An 11,460-nucleotide genomic window follows, 5' to 3' on the forward strand; every position below is an offset into this window, starting at 1 on the left:
GGCGGGCGAGGCGCGGGCAGCGAATGTGACTAAGGCGCCGGTGCCTCGGCAGCGGGGGGGTTAGGGGCAGGGCTTTGCAAGGGCTGTGCTGGATTAGCGGTAATTGCGCCGAAAGGGGAAGTCCGGCGTTTAGGGGGCCAGGCTGGGGAGGTTAAACGCCCAACAAAAGCCGCTTGGCAGGGATGGGGCGCTAAAATAGAATTGCAGGTGGCTGCTGCCGCCGCCGCGGCGGGGGGTCGCTCCCGGCAGTGCCGCTGGCCGCAAGCGCTGGGTGGTTCTCAGCTGCGGCAGTGTTTTACCGCTGCGCTTCCAGGGCAGCTCTGGCCAACCCGAACCCAGCTGGAAGAGACCCCCGGAGGAAATTTGTCACCGCTGAGTTAGGGTTTGACCCGCCGGCAGGACGTCGGTGTGGCTGCTCCGGGAGGGACCGGGCCCGCAAACAGAGCCGGCTCCCTTCCAGATTTCACCTGTCCTATGCACTACTGCTTGCTGAGAATCTTCCGCGTTCGTTCCTTTTCCCTCGTTAATCATAATCATTATTGGTCTGTATTTTTCTATATTCATCAATAGAGGGAAAAACCCTACCTTTTTTTTTTTTTACTTTTCTTTTCATCCTGGGTTTTCTGTTGCTATATAATTATAAACAGCCAATACAAACGTGCGACATCTGTCTTCTGCCATTGCAGGCTGTATTACCTTTTCTTACTTATCTCTTCAAAATGTTGAATGTGTCAGAAATCCAGGACCTAAGAGTGGAAAGTGGTACACACAGCTTCAGAAATACACGGTAGGTCACAGCAGTGAGTCGGACCCTGCTGCCTGGTCGCTCAGCATTTCATTCCAGAGGCTTTTCAGTCTTTGCAGTCTTCCTTTTGACTAAAGAAAGAATTGCTGCTCGTAAAATATTACCAACATTGAAACTATGGACTGTGTGATGAGACCTCCCTTTGTCAGTGCAAGAGCATCAACCACTGTCTTGTTTGTAGGGCTTTCCCATCTCTTTTCTTCTTTTGCCCAACGTTTCCTTCGAGTTGCTGTGTACTCGTAACAAAATGAATGCCCGAGTCCATGTCACACACCAACAACTAACAACATCTGTAGTCAGTTATGTTTTCAAATCACAGTACAGATATGAAATAATTAGGCTAAATGTGCTAATTGAGCTGTAATAATGGAGTAACCCAATACTAACTAGGAAGTGTAAGATTCCCATCCTCCTATATGAGGAGCAAAGAGATATAAGGACAATTTCTCAGATCAGCATACTCATTTATGTCTGCCAGTTTGTGGATACCATAGTTTATAACGCCCAGACTAAGTACACTGATCACCAGCTTATACACTCCATAACATAGTCAATAGCCTTTAGAGCTATAGAGGAGGAGAGAGAATTAGTGCTCCATTTTTTTTTGCAACAAAGTATCTGCATATGTAAAATGAATCTTTTCCATCTACATTAAGTGCTCAGTTAAGGACTGTGAAAATCCTGGCTGTAAATGCCCAGTTCAGCTTTACAATAGGCAGTGCATTCTAGCAATCGGTGGGATCAAGCACGTCTTCCCTGAGGAAGCTTTGCTTGCCACAAACCCTTTAAAAGTTCCTTTTCCCACGTTTTATGCACTTACTAGCTAGCATTGAAGTTGGTAGTAGCAGGAGTATTACTGGAGGTGGATAACAGAGGGCTCCGTATGCTTGGCTCACAGAGCAGACCTGATATGTTGGTGGTGTTGGAAACGGAGTAACTGTTCTTAGCTCAAGAAGAACAGGTTTCTTTTTGCTGGAAATTAAATCTCAGTCCAGATTCAAAGAGAAGAGGAATATCAGTTTGCCTAGTCTTCCTGCTGCCCTATACGGAATAAGGTCCAACGTTCAAAAGCACCCCTATGCTCCACACAGAGAGGATTTGTTTTGCAGAACGTCCATCAACTCTGATAACCTTTTAAAATAATCTTGTTCTGTAAAAGCCTTTTCTTATATAGTTGCTTAGTGCATTTCGGGAGGAAATCTCAGCTGCTGAGAAAACATTATCCTAGCGTTCACGTAGACCACATATGAAAACCATGTTTCAGAGAAATCACTTGTTTGTCTGTGTTTAACATACCTGAGGTTAACCACCTCAAGGCAGTTTAGTATTTTGTTTTTAACCAGCCAGCGATAGTTATCCACAGGTTAAAAGATGTTTTCTGAAGAAGACTAAGATTCAGCCTCTTCAGAGATCTACAATTTAAAAAGAGGCTGTGGCTTATTTCTGGTCAAAAGTCAGGAAGCTTGGCTCCTTTGAGGCACTATAATTCATAAGTAATTATAAAGAACAAATGAGAAGGATTGGAATTTCTTCCTCACTGGTACAAAATTCATTTTGATATTATAACTATAGTTAGAAGAAATTTTCAAAATCCTCACAGGATTTGTAAAAGCACAAGACATTATTCATCCTTGTACCTAATGAAAAATAAAAAAGGGAGTTCCAAACCAAAAATAAATGGCAATTTTCAGTGCATAGAGAATCCAAATTGAACTGGTTTATATAAAAAGTAAAATTTGTCTGTGTAAAATGGATGGAAGTTGTAAAGTGGGATGAACAAGGGTATATATGATACATGATTTCTTTGTCCTTGAAGTACTCCTTAGCACTCAAGATAACGGAAGCTTGATACATCTTCATCAGCTTCAAACGGTCAGGATGAGGTGCACAAGCAAGACTGATCCATTGTGAACAAGATATTAATGTAGAAGCCAGGCAAAGCTGGTTTTCTCTTCCTGAGCCTGCCACCAAGTTATTATATTTTTCTGACAAGTCAGGTCATTTCTCATGCTCCTCTTTTTCTCTTCTGTCTTTGGCCAACTTGACTTCAAGCTCCTTGGTATAGACACAGTTTTAAAAACAGCACACAGACTCAAAATGTTCCCATTTTAGATATAGTAGGTACAGTATAAACAAACAACCAAATTTACAGAACCAGAGCCAGCAAACTTATGAATTCAAAATTTTTCAGTTTCTTTTTGAAAATATGCCCCAGTGAGGCTGGTCCCTTGAACTGTGCAGGAATGATTCTATTGCCAACTCTCAGAGCTACAGCCATGAGGAACCAGAGATGAGGTCTCTACGACTGTAACCATTCCTCTCCCTGTAGACCAGTCACAGAGTGGGTAGCAAACATCCAGCAGGAGCTTATAAATATGCAATTTTAAAAATAAAATCATTCTGTCACTGGAAGGAAAAAGTATACAAAACTTATTACACAGTATTTTTCCACCCCCTTCTTCTTCTAGAAGGACTATAATTATTCCCTGTTGCAGGAGCTGTACAGTAGTAATCCCTCTCCTCCTACATGCTTCATTTACAACTTGAGAGTAACAGCCTATTAATCTTTTAATAAATTATACTAAAATATTGTGGTACTGTTCTAAAAATAAAACCTGGAGATGAGTTCCTTACATGCATAAAACTATCCCTTAAACACATAGGTTTTTTACAAAAATGTCTTGGCTCATAAACATCTGTGATCATAAATAGTTCTCGGAAAAGCACTGGCAGTGAATTTGTAGTAGTAGAGTCACTTTTTTAAATGAGAAAGCTTTTTCCTTTTCACTATTAATCTATTTTCCTTTCACCTCAAATGTAATTCATCTCTAGGTCTTTACAAAGTCATGAAATTATTCATGTGGTAAGAAGGATAAGGTAGTATGAAAGAAGGAAAGACCCCTTGAAGATTCAATAAAAGTAACAGTAAAAGTACTGGGAAGAATATACAAAATATTGGACTTTCATTCATCCAAGACCACAACATTAACCTGAACCATTTTAGAAAGTTTTAAAAATAATGCTTCTTTTGCATTCACAGGACTGATTTTGATGGGAAGTCCAGACAACATCAGGCAGTGGAGTGTTCTTTTACCACTGTCTTTTTTTTTTTTTTTTTTTTTTGTATTTACACTTGTGTTTAATAGTAAGACCTTGAATCCATCATTAAAATAGTTAATTAGTCTGCTCTTCAGGCACCTTGAACATTCACCTGCTTCACTGACAGTCATAGGAGCTATAAATACCTAGCAGCTCTAAGACTGAGCAATGTTAACTTAAATCTCTGCAAATGGTCCTGGAAGTCTAACATTAAGCCTACAAACTTCAAAAACCTTAAACTTCATATCCGGGGTTTTTCTATCCCTCACAATCAGAACACCCCAGAATATGTAAAAAAGAGAAAAGGAAGGAGAGAAGAATGAAAAGATGATCAGATATGAATGCCAAAGTCGTTTACACATAGGACATGCTTACATACTGAATGGCTTGAGGAAAGCATTCACAGATTTCATTTTGATTCATACTAATCAAGATGGGCTCTCAAAAAGGTAGTTGTTAACAGGGAAAAGTTGTTCTTGTGCTGCTTGCATGAACATACCAGAAGCCTCCAAGCATTGAATTAAGCACTTAATATCTTAAAGATGGAAAAGAAGCAGTATATTAAAAATACAAAATCTTCAACAAAACAAAAAAAAAAATTACCAAAGCTTTAAAAGTTCTCAGAGAGGGAAGAAAAACCCTTAAGCATTACAGAAGAATTCAAAAGACTTTGAGAGTACTGTTCTTTGGGTAAGACTGCAGCTGTTTAGGTATTCTGCTGAAAAGCATGTAGTATACCACAGAAAACAGTAAACTAGAATATAAAATTTTCATTGCTTGTCACAATTATTTTATTTCTCTCCTCTAAATATTACATATCAGGCTTCAAAATATGGATGGTTTTCTTATAAATATGCTGAAGATACTATTCAAAATGAGAGGTGTGGAGGATATAATCAAGGATATATGCATTCCTCATCCATATCTTAATGAAACACATTTCTAAGGATGATCACTGGTAACTGGAAGTGAAAATAGGGGTATTTTGTTCAGCACAGCCATCTGAGCCATAGTTTACATGAAGAAAAGCATTTCTTACAACATGTCAGCAAAGAAATCTAGTTTAAGGAAGGCCTCAGCTATAAAGAATTCCTACTACTGTTTGAGCAGTCACTACTGGCAGGAGCTGCCTTCCTGAAGGGTTACCACATCACACCGAAACAGTGGAGGCTTAAATTTCCATTTTGCCATGTGTCCGTTGGAGTCAGGAATAACAACAGCGTCACAGCAGGAAAGTAACTCAGGCATTCTGGACAGCAAGTGACCAAGATGACCTCCCTCATGGCATGTCTAAGCCTCTTCGACAAACCACACATCTTCACATGCCCCATAAACTCCAGGGTTTGTTGCTGCTGTCTTTCCCCTCATCTTAGTCTCCTTAATTTATATCTGTATGTTTGACAGAAATGTTCCATGGCTGCCTTTATGCTGAGGTTTCATACGTGCTTTCCAGCAGTCAAAGATCCCTGGTGGTCACCTGGTAAATTGCTTTGCACTGGAAACAGCTTCAGAGCATCTTTGCAGAGGTTCCACTTCACCTTGCACCCCAAAACAGCTGCTTGGGTGTTTGTGTATCATCCAGACATTCTCCGTAAGGAGAGCCCTCTGCAAGCAAGTTTTCTTCATGTAAGTTTGAGTGAGTAGTTTAATTAAAAAGATGTTCATACCTAAAAACAATGGACTTTTTGAACAAAAGAAAATATATCTGCTTACTGAAAGAACTTATCAAAATATTATGTGGCTCAAATAGGTGGAATTTGGTTTTGAGTTATTTTCTGGGAGCCACCTCATGGAAACTTAGTGGTGTTAATTAAATTATTCTCAGAAGTATCTTAAAACTAGCTCTTAGAAACAGAGGGGGGGGGAAATTATTGTAATAGTACAAATAAATGACTAAAACTAAAAGCAACTGCAGGAAAGTTTTGATTAACTATGAAAGAATATGAGATATAACAGTAGCAATTTCTTCAATTCTTTTCCTATCTGTTGCTAAATGTTCTTAATGAAGTACTTAATCCTGCAGCTGTGTTTTAATAAACTGATATTAGGGTGGTTGTTATTGTGTCAGCATCGTGATAAAAATCCAGGAGGCCTTTCCAGAGATCATCACCTTAACAGCAAAAAGATAGGGCTTGCTATTTTCTTAATAAACAACAGATAAGATACAAACTTCCCATGTATTTAGAATCTCCCTCCTGTCCAGAAACTAAACTCATTGCTTCATTATAATTAGGACCCTTGCAGATTTCTTTATAATTGCTAATTACTTTTTAATCTCCCTGGCAATAAATAGCTTTTCTAAACTTAATTGATTTCACTCACAAGGACTAACGGATTACTCTGGATTCTGCTCACCATCTGTTATGTAAACACAGGTAAAATAAAATTTTCCTTGCTTTTTCCTCCTAAATTACCACTCTTTTCCTTTGGAGTTGTTCTGTCCAGATTTAGAGCAGCACACAACAGTTTTTTCTTGGGTGCATTTATTTGTAAAAAATTTTTCAGAAGCAGAAATTAAATGTACAGTGAATGTCAGAGACTTTCAGTAAATTGCAAAACGTTATATTAAGATAAAATTTCCTCTGAAAATACAGTGTAATTCTTATTCCTAAATGTAAAAACCCCTAAAACTACAATTAGGTTCCAGACTAGGAAGGGATTGGATTAATTCATTATTATATTTCTCCAAATTGAGAAAACTAAAATAAGCTATGTTATTTATTTTTGTCTGAATTGTGCATTTCAGCAAGAGAAGGAAAGGAAAACTCATGTGTTTTCAACCTCAAAGTTTGGGACTGATTTGTAATGAAAATTAATTGTCACATAACTTACAAGTCTAAGAAGTGAGACTTTAAAAAAAGATGTCTGATAGAAATTGTTTGCACTGTTCCTGATCCAATTAGAAAACTATCTCCTTGCCATCATGGCAGTATAATTTTGCTTTTACGAAAATGTAACCAGTTAGAGCCTACTGGATCTGTTTATAGCTGGATGAAAGTATTGGAACAAAACAATATAGTGGGTATTTTTCAAGGGCTAATAATTCAACCCTGTAAAAGTCACCATTCTGTAGAGATTTTTAAGTGCATTTAGTGGCAAAACATACTGTAAGATTCTTATTCACTAGTGCATTACTTGTCTGCTGGTGTGACTCCTGGAAATCCCCTAGTCAAAGCAGCTTTCCAGAAGGGTTCCACAACAGCCTCCATGTCCTCACAACAGTATTTTTTTCATGCTTTGTTCAAGAAAAGAAAAAGAAGGTCTTTTTTCTAAATACAACTTGCAATAGAAGTGTGCAAGTATTTCAGCTAAATATAAGATATGGTCAAGGTATCTGCCTTTTATTTATTATTAAAAATAAATGTAGAGTGTTGACAAAACAAATAGAAGAATATGGCTGTTTTCTTTGAAAAAAAAAAAAAGTAAAAATATGTATTGCACAGAAACAACTGAAACCAGGCATGTGAATTCTGTTATAGTGTATTGACTTGCTTTGATTGTTTTTGTCCACAGAGTGTTAGCTTTTTGTTTACTACATGGATAGGGGAGGGGAAAAAAAAAAAAAAAAAAAAAAAAAGCATTTCAGAGAGAGTTTTTCCTTTAGTATCTTCTGGGGGGAAAAAAAACCCTCTTTGTTTTCCATCCACTTGCCGTTCTCCTTTTGCCTACCATTTGCTGCTTTCATCCCTGCTTGCGAAAGGTTCTCAGACGTTTTTACAGGACCAACCTCCTAACCTCCTGAAAAAATCTGTGCCCATTAATTTCCAATGGGTTCAGGTGTTTGCCTCTCTCCCTTGACTCTTCCAAACTTCTGGAAAGACCAACCCATAGCTCTGTAATAGAAATCTCCATCAAATTCTAAATTTGCCTCATCTGTTCTGAAACACAGTAATTCAATTTGGAGGCAGTCCAGACTGCACTGTAGTTTGTGCTGTGTTTTGTACAAGAAGCTTCTGAACAGTCAACGCCAGATTTTATTCATCTATTTCTATTACATGTCAATAAAACAAACAAACAAAACCCTCTTAAGCACTGTGCAAATTATGCTGTCTGAGATTGTTAATATTACAGAAGGCAGGCGTTGTTAACGGGAGGGCATGCCTGGCATTGGTAGAGAGCATTTGTCAGAGTGAAGATGGGCTGAGTGGCAAGGAGAGGTGCTTGGTAAAGGAAAAATAATAGAGGTTTTAAGACCCAGTTTATACTTTATATATCATCCCAGATCAGAAACAACAGTTAAGACATTGGCAGCTGATCTTTGGTAGCATAAAAGAGGATAGTGGAAACAGCTGCATTTCTAGTAGATATTTATCTATCTCCTAATGTGTATGAATTAGCTGTATTAATTAACTTTGACAGTAATTGTCAGACACAGCATTATGATCAGAGAAACGAGTCTCAAAGAGTGCCATTCCCTGATTTCATGTTGGGGAGAGCGCTGGGCTCAGGTGATGCACTGTCAGGCCACTCCTTGAGGACACATAACAACCCTCCCATTGCCAACCAGATGCAGCCGCAGGGTGATGGGTTTGCAGATGCCTGTAAGCAGGTCTTTCGCCTATTGGCAAGCTCCTTCACTTCCGAGGATACAATACAGAAAGCAAGCACACCATCCACCTTGTCTTGGTTTTAAAGCAAGCACAAATTACTCAGTGAATCTAGTACAGTTGCTGATATTTGAGAAAGTCATGTAGGGATTTTCCTGGAAAGGATGGATCAGTGAATGTTTTGGCTTCTTATTCAGCTCCAGTAAAAAGGAAGTTCCTAAGTGCGGGTGATTTTGTTTATAATGTGTCACACTTCAAGGGATTTGGCCAAACATTGGTCACGCTCTGAAATGAACAGAAGACAATGCATTGGGATGGCAACGGGCCAATCCTTGGAAAGAAAATAGATGTATTCAGGCTGTGGAATTTGGAGTAACGATTCACCCAGCCTTGTGGTAGCAGTGTAAGAAGTAAGGCTGGTAGATGCTGAGCCTGGACCGATCGGAGCAGGACTCCTTTCTCTCAAAAAAAAACAACCCAAGGGAGACTTGGGAATCCCTCACTAGGGGTGTTGTGCCATGTCTTGAATTTGCAGCATAGAGAGCAAGTTATGTCCATGTGTGTATGTACACACATGCGGCACTAAATAAATGTTGTGATTTTCAGCTCAATTCCAACATAGCATCTGTGTCTTCTTTCATCAGTGTGCCTGACTCAACTACTTTTTTGGCATTAGTGGCAAGTTTCTCATCTCAAAAGCAAGAGATTTTTCTGAGACCATTTAAGAGTTTACAGTGCTCCCATCTGTCCTGTAACTTCCTCACTGAACATGGAAAATGGAGGTTTCCAATCTATTTGTCTGGTTCTGTTTCAAATGCTAAATTCAACCTTGTTATTAACCACCCTCTAGCAATTCACAGCCCTACAGCACATCAACCAAGATGATCCTAATGGTTTCACAGGCCTGTGGCCATATTTTGAGACTTTGAAGTTAATAATTTTGCTCGAATAAGGACTTCAGAAATGTTAAAACATTTGGTTAAGAACCGCAGGCACAGAAACAAAAAAAATACAATGTCCCTACATACCCCTTGTTCTCTTGAAGACAAAGTGGAAATACTTGCCTCATTCTTTTCTCTTCCTATGCAAATGTCTGCAGTTTCATGAGGTTTACATTATTAAAAATTATCCTCCGAGGCAAAAGTTGTAGAACCAACTGAATGCGGCTCATTTTCAAGTCAATGAGTTTCTATTTGAACAGTCAAGCCGTACAACTTAAGATAGTGGAATGAGAAAGCAATAATCTAGTAATAACAAAGTGTAAAGAAGTATGAGTACTTATTAAGCCTTGCTCCCTCAGGATTGAACAATTATGTCCGAGTTTTTAAATATGCTGAGATTCAACTTAAGTCATGTGCATGTAGTGGAGCAGGCAAAACTTTAACATAATCACAAAGTTACCAGTTCACTGAATTTTGCACTTGTATGAGTAGTACTTCAGTATGTACCTCAGTATTCCTAAACTGCCATTCAAAAATAAAAAAAAAAAAAAAACAACAAAAAAAACCCAAAACCAAAAACCTATGTTAGTGCTGTTCTTTTTTCCTATTTGCTTTGTCTTAATGAGGATCATGAGTAGTTTTTCCCCCTGCAGTTAATGCTGGAAGGATTGAAGGAAAAAATGAAGAAATGAACAGAAAACAGAGGGCATTTGTAAAAGACCAACTAATATAATCTGTCCATGGAATTTTAGCACTCATGCAACACGGTTGCATTTTAAAAGTTAAGATTTCCCCTTTTCTTTCTGAATTTATTTTAGGAAACACTGACCACCTTTCAGCTTTGATGTAACCGTTTTTAACCTAGATAACTGCCAGCTTTAATTACTTAGTATCACTGTGTCAGACAGCTCAATTTTTGAAGTTCATCCTCCATTACATCTTCAATAAGACATCTCAAAACCCCTTTTTCTCTGCCCTTCCAGCCTCCAATGAGTCTCCCCAGCCTCATCACAGACTAAAGTCAAACTTTGGCCAACCTATAATCAACTTCTTCCAACCATTGAATTTATTATTTGGTATCTTTTGATTTATAATGCCATTCAGTGTGGCATCTGCCTCATCCCAGCCTTATTCAACCTTCACCCTGCTAGGCATATGTTTGTTCATGTCCTCCAAGCAATGCTTTACCTAATGGACAGTTGCAGTTCTCCATTTCTTAAAGTAAGGAGTGAAGGAATCCATTTTTCTCTGTCAGCTACATTCACATACATATATTTTCGTTACTCACTACAGGTTTTTCCAATCACAAAAGCTTCTCTATGTGGCTGTCAGGAAAAATCTGTGCTCACATTACCCATATTAAAGTCAGCTCTGACTCCATCACTACTGCAAACTATAACTAATTCTCCTCTTTCCTCCATTTTTTTTTATTTCCTACCTCTCCTAGCCAAGACGAGAAAGAGTATACGAGGAACCAAACACACCCAGGCAAAAGAAAATTTTGTCTGAAGAGACAAGTTTGTTCAAATGTCTATCTGAACACCACCAGAAATCATCAAAACCAAATAAATTAGAAATTAAAGACAAAGTCATGCTTTACATAATGCTGATCTACCAGTGTTTTTCTACTTCTATTGCTGCTACTGGCTCTCTCGTGCCTTTGCACTCTTTATAATTGTGCTAGATGTTCATGTAAAACATATACCTAGGGAAGTGTATTTTTCTAGCTCTTGAAAAGCATTTTGCCCTGTTACCCAAGGTAAATTCCAGAACAAATTCCCCTGGATCTGCCAGTAAAATTTGTGCCAAAGTTCAGACCTGAGCTTCAGATAAAAAGGCTTGGAGCACAATTTTATGCACTGTATGATTGAGAAAGTTAAAAATCAGATTTGATTTTGAGGCTTGATTTTATTTTCATTAAAAAATCAAAATCTTTCCTTCTTCTGCATGGATCCCTTACTGTAGAGGGACAATATAACAAAATGAAAGATAGTTTCTTGTTGTATTGTAAGCAAGTTTGCTCTTGCTCTTGATGCCCTAAGATGTCTCAGTAGTCATCATGGTTAAC

The sequence above is a fragment of the Athene cunicularia genome, assembly GCF_003259725.1.
Source record: "Athene cunicularia isolate RWA chromosome 2 unlocalized genomic scaffold, athCun1 chr2_part1, whole genome shotgun sequence".
NCBI lineage: Eukaryota > Metazoa > Chordata > Aves > Strigiformes > Strigidae > Athene > Athene cunicularia.